Here is an 18,363-nt window from a genome sequence, read left to right as displayed (position 1 = left end):
ACTAATAAAAGGAAGGAAAGGAAAGGAAGAAAAAGGCCATAGAAACAAAATAAAGGCAAAAAAAAAAAAACTCCAGCCCCCTGCAGTTGGCTACAGCCTAACCCCCCTAGCAGCGTGCCTGTTGCCCCGAATAACTAAAACCCTAAAAGAAGGAAGAAGTGGAGGAGGAGGAAGCGTATAAGCACCCGGTCTCCTTCTCCCCAGCCGGACACCAACTACTCCTACGAATAGCACAGATAAAACCAAGAGATATGACCGTGAAAATACCAGGGAATCACTAAACCCCGCCCAACCTCACTCTAACACCAGATCCAAGTCCCATGTCCGCCAAGGCCCCAAAGTCAAACCCATTGAAGCAGTCTCATCCTTGGCCCTTCCGATCTTGCACGTCAGCACCATCCGGCAGCAGCACCTCAGTCATTGTAGATCCAGGATACGAGAGGAGAACCGAAGAGGATAGTCCACAGAGAGCCCGAAAAACAAAGTCATTACCAGCCTCGATCATCAATAGGCCCTCTATCATCGGCACCCTGTCCAAGTGATGTTCCATCCGCAGAAGCGGCAAAGCAGACGGGGAAGGCAGAGATGTTGTGGCAATCCAGTCGGCTCCGACGGGAAACTCCAGGATAAAGAGGCCAAGTGGAACCACCCCAGGAGACAACAATGGCGGGTGCGACCAACTCTCCGATGAACCAAGTTCGCTACTCTTTGTCGGTACACAACTCAAGGGCTGCACCAGATCATTTTGCCCTGGGCGGTCATCATTGGCCCTCCCAGACTTCACGGGAAGCGTCGATATTGGTAGACGTAGTGGAAGATCAGAGCCCGGACCCAAACAGTCCATGTCAGGCCCATCGGCAAGCATATTATCGAGTTGAGATTCAATATGCGCTTGTAGCTCCATGATGGCGGCCAGCACTGTCCGCAATGTCGGCTCTTTATTCATCAGATCCGCCTCCGCTCTTCCGATCACAAGCATAGTGGCAGGCCCCGAGGAGCCCGGTCCTCCTGGGGGGGCCATGACAGAGCGGAGCGGGTCGCAACTGAGGGCGTCCTGTAGACAAAGTGGCCCTGGACAGCGGGCGAGAGCCCCACCCCGGCGGACCCCGGCGATGTCTAACCGGGTCCCCGGGCCAGGAGTCCCAGAACCTCCACAGACGCTCAGGTCAATTGTCCGACGACATCAAGAAAATTACACCGATCCCCATCAAAATCAGATCTGAAGACTTCCACTGCTGAGACCCGACCCTGTCGTAGTCACACGGCCGATGTTGTTCAACTACGTCCCAGCTGGGCTCAAACTCGAGGCCCCGGCTTACGAGCTGCGTTAGGCCAGGATCCAGAAGACGACATAACTCCGTCAATTCTGGCGACAAAAGTCTGGGGATTGAACCAAACGATTCAGCAAGGCTTCATCTCCCTGGAGGTCGGGAATGATTTCAGAATAAGTTGCAGGATCATCCGGCTGGAAACGGAGGTCAGCGGAGCCGGGCGCCTAAGCGGCCATCTTAGTTGGTGACGTAGCTCCTCCTCCGTGTATATGAATTTTAAGTACACACTGTAATGTGATACGGGAAAATTTAGAATGTTACTCGAGGCGATTTATGATCTTCATTTAGAAATTGCCCATCCAGGGTAGAATAACATGACCGTTATATGTCTGAATAATTATAATTAACCTTGAATGCCCGTGTATATCAATTTGGAGATATTTGTACTATGTATTGATTTAATTAATTTTGTTTAATTATGATTTAGCCATTGCAAGATGGCGCTTATGGTTTGGACTATTAGTCCATTTTTTATGTTATTGTATTTGCCTTTATCAACTTCCACCTCACCGACGCCAATTGACACTGACGAAGGCAGAAGCTGAAACGCGTTTGTCCATTGTGCAATAAATTGAAAGAGATTTAATCTACTGAGTGTGCTGGTCTGGTTAATTTCTTGGCAGTGAAGCGAGATATATATATATATATATATATATATATATATATATCTTGGAGTGCCGGATGGTTGTCTGTTATATTCTGGATGATCCGCTATATATATATATATATATATATATATATATATATATATATATATATATATATATATATATATATATATATATTGTCTTCCTCTTAAGAGTACTGCATTAAAATTCCTCTTAAGAGTGCTTCATTCTGTACTCTGACCTATGGGCCAAGTGGTGGTCAACAACAGGAAGTCCGCCATCTTTGAGTGCCCTCTCCTGTTTGCCCTGGCGCTGGAGCCACTGGCAGCTTGGATATGTACGGATCCAATGGTTAGGGGCATGCGCTGGTCTCTGGACTGGGAAGACCGTATCTCCCTTTACGCTAACGATATCCTTCTGTACTTGACCTCTCCGAGAAGGTCTTTGATGGTAGTTTTAGATATCCTTACAATCTTTAGACGTTACTCCGGCTACTCCATAAACTGGAGCAAATCCCTCCTGTTTGTGGTAGCGGGCTGAAGGATTTAAGTATTTGGGTATCTTCCTCTCTCTGGATCCCTCTATTCGGTATTCTTGCAACCTCCGGCCTCCTCTGCTTTGGCTGCGTAAGGATATTGATAGATGGAAATCGCTCCCCCTTTCCCTGCTAGAGAAGGCTCCCCTCTTTAAGATGATGTCTTTACCCCGGTTCTTTTATGCCCGCCCGAACTCCATGGACCTGATACCCGCGTCATACTTCAGGGAAGTCGAGAGCCTTCAAAGGGATCTATTGTGGACTGGCAAGCCTAGAATTGCTCTAAGCAAACTTTCTCTGAACTGGTATGATGAAGGCATCAGCCTCCCTGATATCAAATTGTACTATTTGGCGTCTCATCTGTCCTCCATTAATCACTGCACCTATGCCCAACCTTGTACCCAGGCTATAGCATTGATAGATGGATCCTCTGTGGAGGGACCTTCAGTAGAGCCATGTACTCCAGGCCCTGGCACTATCTGCTTACGGGTCCCACTAAGCATGCAGTGCACTTCTGGCATGCGGCCACCAAACACCTTGGTGGGGGACCCAAGCTCACACTCGCCACACCGCTATGGGATTCCGAACAACTGGGCAGTTTGTGGAGAAGTAAGGAATTTGACAAATGGGACCTCATAGGTATTACACGTGTAGGCGATCTCTGGGATAAAGTAGACATCAAGTAATTCACCACACTGCAGCAACAGTACAAATTGGCGGAGTCAGAGTGCTTCCGCTTCACGCAAGTTCGACACGCACTTCGCACACACCTACAGCCCAGGGCCACGCTACCGGAATCATCCCCGCTGGAGGATAGAGTACTTGATGGTCATCTCCCTGATAGCACCATTTCACTGATATTTAAAAAACTGGTCAACAACATCTCGGATCCTCTCATGTCCCTCCGAGAGAAGTGGACCAGAGATGGCATAGAGATTGATGATGAGGTGTGGCAGGAGACTATCTCTTCACCCAGAGTGGTGGTGATACCAGCTCGTCTCAGACTTGTCCAACTACAATTTCTCCACAGGATATATGTAAGAGGCCTCAATTGGTACGGATGGGGAGGGCAGACAGGGGCGCTTGTAGATGGGGATGCGGCCAGCTGGGAACCTTTTTCCACGTAGTCTGGGAATGCGAAATGATCCAACCCTATTGGTGCAACATTCATGACTTCATTAATACTGTTTTATCCGTACAGCTCCGTGTGGAAGCCCGTAGAAGTTTATTAAACATCTGGGAACCAACAATTTAAAAGTTTGCTTGATGCAATGGGTTATGTTGGGACTAATGCTTGCCAAGAGGAAAATTGCCCAGCGATGGGGGGCAATGCTCCCATCTACAGTGCAAGATTGGGAAAAAGACTTGGATTGGGCAATGTTCAGAGAAAAAACTGTGTATGTGTCCTGTGGATGTCCCAAAAAATGGTTGCGTGTATGGGGCTTGTGGAACTCCTATCGAGGAGAAATATGTCAACCTCCTTTGACTCTTACTATCGATGATTCCCCTCACCCTAGACCTTCCACTCTAGATAAATGTACCCTGTGACTTACCTACTGTACTGATGATGCCTATTGTACTACTCCCTCTGAAATGTCACTGTATAACTGATGTCTGTTTCTTATTAATAAAAAATGTTTCACGGGGATACTCGCCTCCAGACTTGGACCGCGCCTACCGGGTATTATAGCACCGGATCAATGGGGTTTTTTCCCAGGTAGACAGTGCAGCGACAATACTAAACGTATTCTCCACTTAATCGAAAAAACCCACTTCGTCCAGTCTGATTCCGTGCTCCTGTCAATAGACGCTGAGAAAGCGTTTGACAGAGTGGACTGGGGCTTTCTCGAGAAGATTCTGGTGGACTTTGGCTTCGGGGAACACTTTGGAGTATGGGTTGCAAGCTGTTACCATCGACCACAGGCACGGATCTGCATCAATGGGCTAGGCTCAAAACCATTTGAAAGCCAGTAAGGCACTAGACAAGGGTGCCCGCTTTCGCCTGTCCTCTTTGCGCTCTACATAGAACCACTCGTGCAGAGGGTGCGGGACAACTCAAATATCCGTGGCACCAATTTTGGGGGAGAACCGCACTCAATTAGCCTCTATGCCGACAACATCTTGGTAGTGCTGGACGACCCAGCGCGGTCAGTGCCAGCCTTCTTAGACGAAGTGGAGGCCTTCGGACGGATATCGGGCCTTAAGATGAACAAAGGGAAGTCGATGATCCTACCGCTCGGCACCAATTCCCCCACCGCACATGAGCCCACCTTGTACAGCCGAGGACTACTGGTTCAAATGCAGATCCCATACCTGGGGATCGTCCTCACCCAGTCCACCGAGAAAACGGTCACTCTGAATTACTCTAATGTTACCTCACAGCGCCAGGGGGACCTCATAAGGTTGGAGAAACAGCCACTATCCTTACTGGGGCGAATTGCAGGTGTAAAGATGTCCGTACTTCCCAAACTACTATACATTTTTCAGACCATCCCGGCAATTTCCCCTGCGGGCACCATCATGACCCTACAGGAGGCGATACAACACTTTATCTGGGCTGGGAAGAGGCCGCAGATGCGCAGAAGCTTATCCTTCCAAGGGCCAGACGAGGGAGGCCTGGGGATTCCCAACTTACAGCAATACTTCCAGGCGGCAAAACTGAGGTATCTTGTGGAGGGGTACAGGCCTGAGTCCGAAAAGAGATGGCTCTTCCAGGATAGGGCAATGGTGCAGACCTCGCTCTGGAAAATACCTTTCCTCCATCGAGCGAACAGGCCTAGATATCGTCAGAAATCACCCATAACCCGCACAGTGTTACGCGTATGGGACTCAGTGGCAACTAAAAGAGAGCTTAAGACATTCCCGTCACCGCTTATGCCTTTGCTCGACATCCCTGATTTTGCCCCAGGGATGGATAACCACATGTTCCCACAATGGCGCGGGTCCACTTGCAGATCAGCGGGTTATCTCTTTGACCTAGAGGGATTCATAACGTTCACCGCACTACCACAGCTTTATGACATCGCCGCTCCACAAAGTTTCCAATACTTTCAACTCCGTCACTGGTTCACACGGCCTGACACTATCCCCCTATAAGCTAGGAAACTGACGACATTTGAAAAATGGCTAGTTACCAAAGATTCAGATCGCAAATTAATTACAGATCTCTATAAGATGATCTCCCCACCTCGCTGGGAGGTGAAATTGGGGCAACAGCTCATGACCCTGGAATGGCATTCTGTATATTACAGAGCCCACCACACAGCCAGGAACACAGCTGGTAGAGAAAAGGCGGTGAAACTGGGGATTTACTGTTACCTGACCCCGGTTAGACTGCATAAAAGTTACCAGTCACATAGCTTGACTTGTTGGAGAGGGTGCGGCGAGGAAGGCAAGGCACCTTGACGCACATTCTCTGGCACTGCAGGGAGGTGACGGCCTATTGGATATCAGTCCTCCATGACATTGACGCTTACTTTGACACCAAAATTCCATGATTCCCCGCATATATACTACTGGGGCTCCTGAACACGCTCACATTACCGCTGAAATCCCCTAGAGGACGGCAGATCGGCCTAGCAATGCAGGCGGCCTCCCAATATATCCTATCTCTCTGGGGCACAAACACAAGTAATACATTTTTGGGTTAGACGGCAGGTGTCAGGATGGCCACTAACCTGAAATCCAGGCAGTTCCACTTGTTTGATGAAGTTCCTGAATCCCTATGAAAGTAGGCAGGGAATGATTGTTTGTAAAACATCAAACACCGATGATCTCTCAGGTGGACGGGGGATATGGGATGAGAGAAACAAAAAAAGAAATAAAACATGGCTGCCAGCAGCTTGCTGATTGGGTACTAGGATTTTATGACAAGACCAAAGGCTAAGATTATTGCAATCTTCCTTTATTGCGCCACCCACAGCAGCACCTTTAAGAAACAAGAACATTGACCAAAGTTCTAAGAATCAACAAAGGGCCAGAACCACCATCCATCTTTCTTCTTTTTTGCTGCTGCCCAAAGAGATAAGTCTTGTCTGCCGTCACTCTTATGTCTGAATGAATGTTTTAGTTATTAACGTGTTTTGAAATATTTAATACAGAGTAATTAATTGTATTAATATACCTTGTATGATTGAGTACTCCTGTGCGAGGGAGTTTTTTTTCTGAATGTCTAATTTATGCATCTTGTAGGCTCTTTTTTCCGACAGTTCAACTGGCTTTATTTAGATAAGAAATGCCTTTGTGGGAGTGTGTGTGATTTACTACCAACTCAGACTTTTCATCGCCATAAATATTGCAGCTTCTGTATGTTAGGCGTATGGGTCACGAGGTTAATTAACTTGGCTTTTAGTAGGGGGCTCTCGCGTACTTGCGAGCCTCGAGCCGTTGATTTATTTGGGTTTCGTGTTCCAAGCGCTGGCTTTAAACTATTGTCCATCCATGAAATAAGCATTTTACAAATGTTCAATTGAAAGCATACAACGCGCTGCTAATCGCGAGGACCCACGGTTACCAAGCACGAGCTGGATGAAAAACGTCACAATGCTGCTTGCCCTCTTCAGAGCTTCGAGCTATGATGCAGACGCTCCTGTCTTCCAGCTGACGCTCACGCACATGCTCACTTAGAGCTTGCAGTGTACGAGCACTCAAGACTGTTTCAACGATCGTTTCTGAGGGGTTTCACAAAGGTTTCCTTTCTGGCTGTAGACAGAGTTTCACAAAACTTTCTGCTTTGAGGCTCAAGACCACGCAAAGGGATATTAGTGGTCAGAGGTAGCTTACAGCCATTACCTGTAGGAGTGTATTCTCAAGACTACATTTTTGGCGTTTGGTGACAGTGCCTTATATAAGCAGTGTCTATATTGGTTATATTAATTGGACCATCTTGCGAGTAGATTTTATTAGGTTAGTTTCATTTGGGATTGCTTAGGGAGAAAAGATTTACTTAAGGGAACCATGTTAGAACCAAAATGTTAGCGAAATGACACTTGAAAGCAAGATTAGTGATAAGCTAACTAAATTCGCACTTGATCTAGATAAAAAGATGGAGAAGAAGTTTGATGAACTTATTATAAATAAAGCTAGTTCTTCCCAAGAAGCGCGTTTTTGGTTCGCAGGTGAGGACCCAGCGCAGGTGTGGAGCAAGGGAGGAAAAGTATCTAGAAAAAGGAAGAATTTAGATGAGATTGGATTTAAGAGTAAGCGATCTAAAGCTGCACACGCAGATGAAGGTTTTTGTAAACGTACAAAACGGGGTAGTGTCGAAAACACACATGGGGACCTGGAAAGAAGTCAGATAGTCACAGGTCATAAGAATAAAGGTAGTAGAAGACCATACTACCATCCTCTGTGATGAATCATCTGGCAGTGCAGAAATAAAGCTGAGATGCTCTTCTGAGTATGACTCAGATGTGGACATTGTGGAAAAAGACAAAGGTCTGGACACAATGGTATCTGATAAGGCTGATGGCTTTAGTGGGGTCGTAGACCCTCTTGGGGAGTCTATGTTTGACCCCATGATGCTAAAACATCCACTTTCGCCTGAATGGAGCCCGGCTCTGCATGTGGCACAATACGTGGAACTGTGGTTGAGGAAACAAATCCCAAAGGATGTCAGAATGAGATTACGGTCTGAGTGCCGAAGACCCATCCTGGCTAAAAGGATTGGAATGACAACAGACCTGGATGCTAAAATTATAGCGTTTATTGGGAAAGGAGGTAAAGACCCTAGGAAAGGTCTAGATAAAGGTTTGAGAATGTGTCAGGACTGGTCCGATCACAAATATATTTGATTTGGCAGAAGAGGCCTATGTGGTTAAGAAGGCTCTGGATGTGGAAGAACTGAGAGAGTGGATACAAAAAGCAGCTTGCTTGCTGGACAATACAAACACAGCTCTCTCAGTTCAAAGACAGTAGAGTATCCTTCTCAAGATTGATCCAAATTTGGCTGAATTGGCCAATAATGAAGCTGGCTTGGAAGCTAATGGGATGTTATTTGGTGAGACATTTGTTAAGGAAATGTAAAAATACGTTGGGGCTCTTAGGGCCAGATTTAGGCGGCCATTTACCGACCTGTAATGGCCGATTTCGGCCGTTACCAACCGGTAAATGGTCATCTGTGATGTAGGGGCCCTATTTTACCGATTCGGTAAATTTACCGAATCAGTAAAATACCCAATCAGTATTTTTACCGATTCGGTAACTTGCAGATGTAGGTGGGACTCTTCTGAGTCCCACAGGCCTTACAGAATCGGTATTTTACCACCCAATCCAATTGGGTGGTACAATACCGAATCCAGGTGTGCATGCACATGTGTGCATGCACACCTATGCCATGTGACAGTCAGACATGCCCTTAGGGCATATCTGTGTGCCACATGTCACACGTGCCTGAATTCGGGGTGCTAGAGGGTGTTAAAGTGACACCCCCTGCACCCTTGCAACATTCGGTATTTACCGAATCGGTAAATACCGATTCGGTAATGCCCATTGATTCCTATGGGCTTCAATGCCCATAGGAATCAATGGGCATTACCGAATCGGTATTTACCGATTCGGTAAATACCGATTGTTACAGTATCGGTAATTCAATTACCGATTCTACCTAATTCTCCCCCCTTCTATTTTACCGATTCATAAATACCGAATCGGTAAAATTCGGTATTTATGAATCGGTAAAATATACTTACCTACATCTGGCCCTGAGTTCCTTGCAAAAGTCGCAGAGAGAAATTAAGAAGGTCTTTGACCGTCGTGTTTTTGGTGGGACCGGGCGAAATAGAGGTTGTTTCCCCGGCCGTGGACAACGAATCACAAGGGCCTCCTTTTTCGAGAGGGTTTAGAGGCTACCAGTACCAGTCACAAGGTGGCTATCAATCGGGAAATTTGTACCCCCAGAGACCGAGGGCAACTTGAGAGGAAACAGGAGGTCAATAGGCACAGGTAAGTCAAGACCCTTTTCTGATCTGGGTGGCAGACTTGCTCAATTTTATCACAATTGTTATACGATTTCCAAGAACTCATGGGTTCTTCAGACAGCGATGCGGTATCATATAGATTTCATAGAGGAACCGGTTAAAGAAAAATGTCCGGTTATGATAAGATTCGAGTCAAAGTTAACAGAACTAGTGGATACAGAAGTAAAGGAGCTATTAGCAAAAGGTGCGATTGTGGAAGAGCTAGATCACACTGTGGGATTTTGAGAAATATCTTTTTGGTGGCAAAGAAAGGGAAAGGTATGAGACCTGTCATAAATTTGAGGAAGTTAAACAATTGGTTGGAATACCACCATTTCAAGATGGAAGGAAAGCATATGCTCAGAGACATGTTGCAGTTTGGAGAATGGATGACTCATCTGGACTTGAAAGATGCTTATCTAACTATCCCTATTTGCAAACAACATCAGAAATTTCTACGTTTCAGATTCGAAGGAAAGTTGTGGAAGTTTGTTTGTCTCCCCTTCGATTTATCCTCGGCCCTGTGGTATTTCAACAAAATGCTCCGTCCAGTTGTTGCCTTTTTGAGAGAGAGAGGAATTCGGGTAATCATCTATTTAGACAATATTTTAATCATGGATCAAGAGAAATCGAGAGTGGAGGAACATACGAAGTTGGCAATAGATCTTTTGGACAGCCTTGGTTTCGTACAAACAAGGAAAAGTCATGCTTGATTCCAAGTCAAGAGACTCAGTTCTTGGGGTTTTTGATAAACACGATCCAGGATCAATTGAGATTACTTATGGACAAAATAAAGAAAATAAGGAAGGAAATTCAAAGAATTTTGTTGTTGGATGTGATCTCTTTGAGAATGCTAGCCAGGATTATAGGGTTGTTGTCTTCAACTATTCAAGCTATTTTTCCAGGACCTTTGAATTATCGTGCTCTTCAGAGATTGAAGAGCAATCACTTAAGGCATGGTTTGAAGTATTTAGAGGAAATTACACTTTCATAGGAAGCCAAGTCAGAACTGCATTGGTGACTAAGAAATATGAAGGCATGGAATGGGAAAGCTATTTTCGGAGTAAATTCGGAATTGATTATAGAATCAGATGCAAGTTTAACTGGCTGGGGAGCTCGTTGTGACTTCAACAGGGGAAATATGGACTATGGAAGAAAGGGAAATGCATATAAATTGCCTGGAAGACAGGGCAAGGTGTTCAGTCTTCTTGAGGCTGGACAATGTAATTGCTGTGAGATATGTGAACAAATTAGGGGGAGCAAGGTCAAAGGATCTGGCAGATCTAGCAAGAGTTTTTTGGGATTATTGTTTGAGTCAGGACATCCTAGTTCAGGCGGAACACATCCCAGGTTTGACGATTGTGGAGGCAGATTGGTGCTCGAGGAATTACAAGGACTCCAGCGATAGGAGTCTGCACAGGTTAGTGTATTTGAGGTTAATGGAAATTTGAGGACCTTGTTATATGGATCTATTTGCAAACAAGAGGAATACCCAATTAATGACATTTTTCAATTGGCGCCCTGGACCTGATTCAGCGGGGATAGATGCTATCAGACAGGATTTGGGGGGGGGGGGGACTTTGTCCTTATGCTCTCCCTCCCTTTGTAATGATAACTCAAGTAACCTGGTTGGTTCGGAAATGGAGGGAAGCAATAGACTTGATGACTCCGCTTTGGAAGTCTCAGGTCTGGTACCCAATTCTTCTAGAAATGTCGATAGATTTTCCAATTTTGCTTCCATGGTTTTGACGGGTCAGTTGGGGTAACGTCACGATCTTCTATTATCGGATCAGTTGAGACTGATGGCATGGAGAATTTCAGGCGAGTATGGGAAGTACCTGGAATTTCGCAAGAGGGTTCAAATCTTATTAGAGAGTCCTGGGCTCCAGGAACCAGGAAAATGTATAGACTGGCATGGGTGAAATGGTTACGCTGGTGTGTGGAGAGGGATTTTCATCCCGTTTAAGTGGATGTAGTTAGTGTGGTCAATTATTTAGCAGCTTTGTTTGCTTTCGGTTTGGCCTATCGTACTATCAATCGACATAGATAAGCCATTGCTGCTGGTCATGAATTGGTTAATGGATTATCTGTGGGACAGAATGTTCTGGTGAGAAGACTAATGAGAAGTGTGAGAGTTTCTAAACCTCCAGTGGATGGATATTCTTCTGTTTGGGATGTGTTGAAGGTGTAATCATACTTGGAGAACTTAGGTAACAACTGTGGGTTGGATTTGAGAATTTTAAGTGGGACGTTGAGAATGTTGTTGTGTTTGCTGTCTTTTACAAGGGTTTCTGATGTGAAAGCATTGGATATCTGTGCTAGGATTTTTAACGCAGAGGGTGTCTGTTTCTACCTGTGCAGGAAAATGAAAACTAATTCAGAAACCATTTTCTACCCTTATTTTGATGAACATGAATCTTTATGTGTTGTACGTGTTTAACAAAGAATGAAAAGAGAACTTCAAGTATTCGATCTATCTTCAAATAAAAAGCAACTTCTAATATCTTATAGGAAACCACACAAGGCCATGTCTAGCCCAACTTTAGCTAGATGGGTGAAAGAAGTGATGAGGAATGCTGGTGTTGATGTAGGCAGGTTCGGTGCACATTCCGTGAGAGTGCTTCTGCTTCAAAAGCCTTTATGCTGGGCGGTGCTTTGACTGGTATTTTGAGATGTGCTGATTGGTCTAATAACTCTGTTTTTCAAAAGTTTTATTTTTGACCGGTGATTAATGCAGCTTCTTGTTTGTTAGAGAAGCTTTGAACTTGCAATAATCGTAGCCTCTGGTCTTTTCATAAAATGTAGATTTTCATCAGTTTCGATGGACAGAAAATCTGGATTTCATTAAAAAAACAGAAGCTAATATTATCCCACCCGTTTTGCCTACCCTTGTTTGGTAATTGTTGTTTGTTCTTTCGCAGGACGTGATCAACTATGATAGAAGAAGTGGATTTCCGGTTAAAGCTGGTTAACCATCGTCTGTTTTTATCAAGCTGTCAAGGACTTATGTGTAATATTTAAGATTAATGAATGACAAGCTGGTAAGTAGAAAACGTCTTTATTCCTGATCATTCACTCTCCACAACTGACTTCATGCCAACATTCTAATGTGAGCTCCAGCGGAACAAACCACAATGTAAGAAAGGGAGGGGAGGAGGGAGACAGAATAAACCAAGTGGGGAAAGGTGAATACAACCTGCATCTGGGTAAAGTACAACACATCTCCTTACATAGGGGAGAAAGAAAATCATGTTACATTAACAAGTCTGTCACCACTCTGAAGGACCAGGTTTTAGAACTTAGCGGCACCAGGGAAAACGCCCAATGCCTTCGAGTTCCCCTGCCTTGGCAAACAGAGACACGGGACACTTCTTGATGACGTCAAAGACCAAAGTTTATTGGCTGCAATCAGGAACAGAGGTCTACGAAGCACAACACGGGTGGTTCGCTAGAGACTACACAATTTCAATGAGCGGAGCATGGTCTTTTATGCCAAAAATCACATTCCAAAGTAGCATCAATTACATACAAACTAACCAATCACATGGTGACATTTCAAACATATCACATGACGACAATCCCACTTTCCGTTGTCCAGCCCACCAGAAATGACCAAGCACATTCCAATTTCTTGTTCGATCAGGCCGGACAAACCCATCATAAAACCTCAACCCAATTCAGTAATCATGTCGTAAAGGAAGGAGCAGAAACAGATTGGAAGCAAGATAGAAAGGTGGGTGCAGTGTGCTATAAACTTCGGCATGTCCTGCTCTTTGATCTTTATCTGACCAGCTGCTTAACAAGGAACTGGCTCAGCAAGGTCAGCCTCGGGCAAGGGAGTCAGTTCGGCAGGTCATTCAGAAGTCAGCTAAGACGTACGTGTCCCACGGACTTGCTTGGCCGTAATCCTCGGCCTATGTGAGTGCAACCACACAAAATGGCTGGCGTACACAAAAATGGAACCCGAGGGTTCAAACGAAATCCCTAAATACATAGTGTTCTCATTGATCGATTAATGCGAAAACACTCGTACATACCGCACTCATGATTTGCGGTCCGCTGACACCAAAATCGTCTATTTCCGACGACCTTTATTGAACGGGTTCGGAACCACCGAACCTCAGACCCTCAAACTACGGAACTACAGACCCTCCTTTTGCCCTTACATAGGTAATAAACCCAAACCCATGTCAATCTGAATCTGGATCTATATTCATCAGATCATTGATATGTTGCTGTAGCATCATCCTAGTACTTAGTACCTCTCTCTGGACAGGTCTCCTTGCACACGAAGTAGCACAAAGGCCACAAATAGCAGGAGCACACTGTACACAGAGACAGAACAGGAAAAGGATAGCTAAGACCATCCCAATAACCATCAGAATCTTCCATCCCCAAGTGGATATCAATCCCCTGAACCATCCCATCAATGACCAATCTCCTTTATCTAAATGTACAGAATCGGAGATCTTATGTAGCTTGGAAATGGCCTGGAAGATTGTCGGAGCGTTGTCTGGAATGAAAACGCAGCAGCTCGATTGAATCAGTTTACACACTCCACCTCGGTCTGCTAGTATGACATCAAGAGCAACCCTATTCTCAAGTGTCATAAGTCTATCCGACTGGAGCTCAGCAGTCAAGTTACTAAAGGCACCGACAGTTTTGACTATGGTGGACTCAAACACTCTTGTCAACTGGCGAATATTCCTGCTGTTAGCCATCGGTCCCCAGAATGGCAGAAAACACTTAAAAAAATCTCCCAACTCTTGCCCTCTAGTGTCTTCCTGACTGAAGACACCTCTAGCAACTCTCATCTTATGGTAATCGGCCGCTGCTGTAAAAGTGGGAGGCAACAGGAAGGAAACAAAACATGTGCCCGAAAAGTCATGGGGCAACCATGTATATGCTTTGTCGTAGCAAACAAAATAAGTACCCTTATCGGCTAAAAATGCTGGGGAAGTCTGGGACGTAAATACATAGGTGTCAGTACAAACGCTCTTCCCTAGCTGAGCTCTCGGATTCTTGCCATTACCCTGCAGACAATAGCAACCCTGATGGGGCACTATCCAAATCGGTGGAGAACTTTTCGCTCGCTGGTTTGAGGAACTGGCATCGATTTTCGACTATACAGTATCTATAATCAATATTTCAAAATTAGCATGATGTATCTAAATGTTTTAACATATGCACGCAAACATTAGCATAGATCCATCTGTCATATTTTAGAACACTAGCTTGCACCACTCCCCGCATTTTACACTTTCTTAGCCTGACCGGCGCCATTTTGTGGCCTTGCTCGAAGCCTTACATTAACAGACCTCATTCATTCCCTTTTTCTAAAAGCGTTCTCCTGAGAAATAACCCAACTGTTGCAGAATTGCTGTTTCAGCTCGTTAGGCCTGTCAAGGTTGTAGGTAGCAGAAGAAGGCCCGATAAGCACATTCCACGAGAGGAGCGGGGCGGACTGTCTCGGAGTTGGCAGAAGGGAGTCACCCGTTCGACCTTGCTAATCTGGGATGAGCTAAACCAAGAGTTCTTTGTGTGCCATATATGGCCTTTCCTTTCTGTACCAACCTGTACCAGCTTGTATTTTTCCATGTTGGGCCATGATTTCGCAAATGCAACTGTATATATGTGATGTCCTGACAGTGTGCCAGCAGTCTTCTTGGCGGACCTCGTGGGGTTAGGTCGCAAGGAGCTCCTCTGGCAGAGTTTGTTTGTCTAATAAATGCTTGACCTTCTACACTGCCAACTGACTGATTATTGGTAATGGGGATGGGATTGGTTGTGAATGTAACTATAATTGGGAGGTGGTAAATAATTTTCAGTACTTCAGTTGGCGACTCCGCCGGGACTCCGGGTTGGGGTCGTCCCTCTGTATTTCAGAAAACAAACGGGACATTGAAAGGGGTGCTCCAGAATGGGGGGGGGGTTGCAGAATAGACCAACGAGAATTTGGGGTTTTGCTTTGCCCTCCCGATCGCGAGGACCTCATCTGCTAGTGGCCCCACGCCAGAGTCCTTCGGGTGTGACCCGAGAAACAGCCACGTTGGCCCTATCGAGAGTTGGCAGTGGAGAACGTGCAATCAGACCTGTGTGCACCAGGTGAGTGTTTTGTCCTGTCTTGTGTTGGATTCTGGACTTGGTACTTGGCATTTGGTGGCCTGTGGTCACGGAGATACTCTGAATAGGGGGTCTGACGGGGCAACGTTGAAATTGCACGTGCAGGCGCCCCTGGTTTGATTTTTGTGGAAACACTGGAGATAGCGACAATACGCCTTTCGTGGGGACTGCGGTTCTCACTCGGCCAGATTGTCCTCGGGAACGCCGACTGTTGAGATTGGGTATCACTCGGACAGATCTGGAGCGGCGCTTGAAAAAGCGGGCTTAGCCAGCATAGTCCGGGAGGTGAACCATGAATACTGTTGGATGGCCTGTAGGCTGGTCTGTGGTTTAGAAACCTGTGTATACTATCTCCAGGCAGTCTAAGGACAAGGCTGTTGTTGAAAGGTTATCTTTGCAATTTTTAATATTTGGATAAATTGTTCTCCATAGGTGGGAGTCGACGGGCCCCACCTTCTGTTTGCAGAATATTGGTATTTTGTTCGTTTTTGACGTGTATAAAAGCACTGTGTCTTGTTTTATGTTCAATTTGAGAGTTCTTGGTTCACAAACGTGCGTATGTCTGTTGAATGAGAACATGGCCATGTGTTTGAGAGGATTGTGACTGCCGTAATTTGATTCTGTTGTTTTGCATAATAATAACAGATTCTTTTCCAGCTTACGTAAAATAGAGAAGGAAAATGCAGTGCTTTAGTAAATTATGCTTTGGTTGCATCCACCGAGAGAGCGTGAGGTTAGACGAAAGTCAGCCTGACTCTCCGGAAGGAACACCCACCCACGATATGTATTGCAAACACGGTATTGGCCCCCTTCTCTTTAATTCCTTGTGGCATAAGTACACCAAGGATAACGTAGAACTACAGTGGCCAAAAACTGGATCCTTTGATGAGAAAAAGATTCAGTATTTACAAGAGCGCCTCTTTGTTAAACGTAGCCGACAAGCCATGTTTGACACTCTTAACAAATGGCAGAAAGAGGCAAAGAGAAGGCATATTTGGTCAGAAAAATTACTCAAGATACAGCACGGGCAAACAATAACGCAGAAAGCTATTGCACATGACAAAAATAGAACAGAAAAGAATATTGAAAAAGAAGATAGACGATTTAGGCTGTAAGTTGATAAGAGTTATGTAACACGAAATGAAGCTGAGGACAAGATTGAGGATCTACTAGACAAAAGACCTCCTCCGCCATATGCCCCGCAGCGCATATATCCTGTGGTCCCTGTTCAACCGGCGGCTGCACCCCAAGCATCTGCGCCAGAGGAACGAGGCTCTGTCACCCCTAGACATGACGCCGGCATCCCATCCCCCTCCCCGGGGGACCTGGTCACCCTTGTCCCTGATTCTAGACAGACCTTACAATTCCCTCGCGTACAATTGAACATCCGTCCGGTAGGGGTCTCTCATTCGGCCAGCACCACACCCGGTGTGGCGGATCAGACCCCGAGAGGGGCATCCGGAGGGTTGGATGGTAAACGATTATTTACTAGGTCATCTGTGGCATATGGTGAGAAGGAAGTGTTAGCAGATAAGGCCGTTAAATGGATAAGCAGTGATGTAAATACAGTGGAAGACATATGGAGTACGGTGAAAGATTTAGAACCGGTGATGCAGCAACATGTGCTATTCCAAATGTCTAATTCCCTCATTTGGGCCTGGGAGGTGAGCTTCAATAACGGAAGCGCTCCTCAGATATTGTACGAGATTCGAGACTGGACCCATAGATTTAATTTGACCCCACAGGAGGTGTACAAAAACGTAGTCACCTTGGTCCAGTATTGAGGCAGACTGTTCCTAAAAAGCCCTCAATGGACTTTAGAGCACCCACTGTCTCAGTGGACTTCACATCACCCCATGCGTGAGGTCCATCCCATTTATCATCCTGAAGTTCCCGAACTGCGCGATGATAACCAACAGATCACCCGGGCATGGATAGACGCCCGATTCCAGGAGCAATGGGTGTACACTCCATGGAAAAGAAGTGAGGTCCTTTCCCTAAAATCCCAACTGCCCGACCCCCGAAAGAACCCTACCGCCTATTACAAAGAACTGACCAAAGCTCCGGCCTCCGCCGTAATGACGTTAGCAGATGTCGAGCTATTCTTTGCGTTGCTTGTGCCTGTTAATATATGGCGGCAGGTGCATGACTCAGATCATGTTGAATTGGGGGGGACATGGGACGAGTTACGAGGGTGGGATCGAGACCGCAAACCGGGAGACAAGCCTAGGAATGAAATAACATCCTTGCCAGCAAAAATTATTGCCTTTATGCACACCTTGATACCTCTGAGGAAGGTTGATTGGGACAAACTGACTGCGTGCCAGCAGAAAAAGGACGAAAGTGTGTCCGACTTCTTCACTAGGTTTGAAGGAGTTTTCATTGACTTTAGTGGGCAGGATTTGGCTACGGAAGGTGGAATTAGGTTGTTTGTGAATAGATTTGTTACTAATTTGGCTCTGGAAATTTCCGCACGTTTGCAAGCGGCAGAAAGTACTTGGACTACCTCTACCCCTTCTGTGATCTTAAGCATGGCCCAGTACTATGAACATAGAGAGAATGAATGTAAGGAGGAAGTAGAAAAGAAGGCCAAAGACCTTAAAATACGAGTACTGCTGCAACAGGTAGTCCGGGGACAAGGCGGGGGAAGAGGAGCCAGAGGGCCCATGTCCAGAGGGGCGGGTACAGGCCGAGGCACAGGTGGGGCTCCGACTGTGGGCTTGAACCAGTGTTCCTATTGTAGAGAGGAGGGGCATTGGAAAGCACAGTGTCCGTTGTTGCTTGCCCAGAACGGAGCAGTCCGAGGGCGA

This window comes from Lissotriton vulgaris, chromosome 1_2, assembly GCF_964263255.1.
Source record: "Lissotriton vulgaris chromosome 1_2, aLisVul1.2, whole genome shotgun sequence".
Taxonomy (NCBI): domain Eukaryota; kingdom Metazoa; phylum Chordata; class Amphibia; order Caudata; family Salamandridae; genus Lissotriton; species Lissotriton vulgaris.
This window is presented reverse-complemented; position numbering follows the sequence as displayed.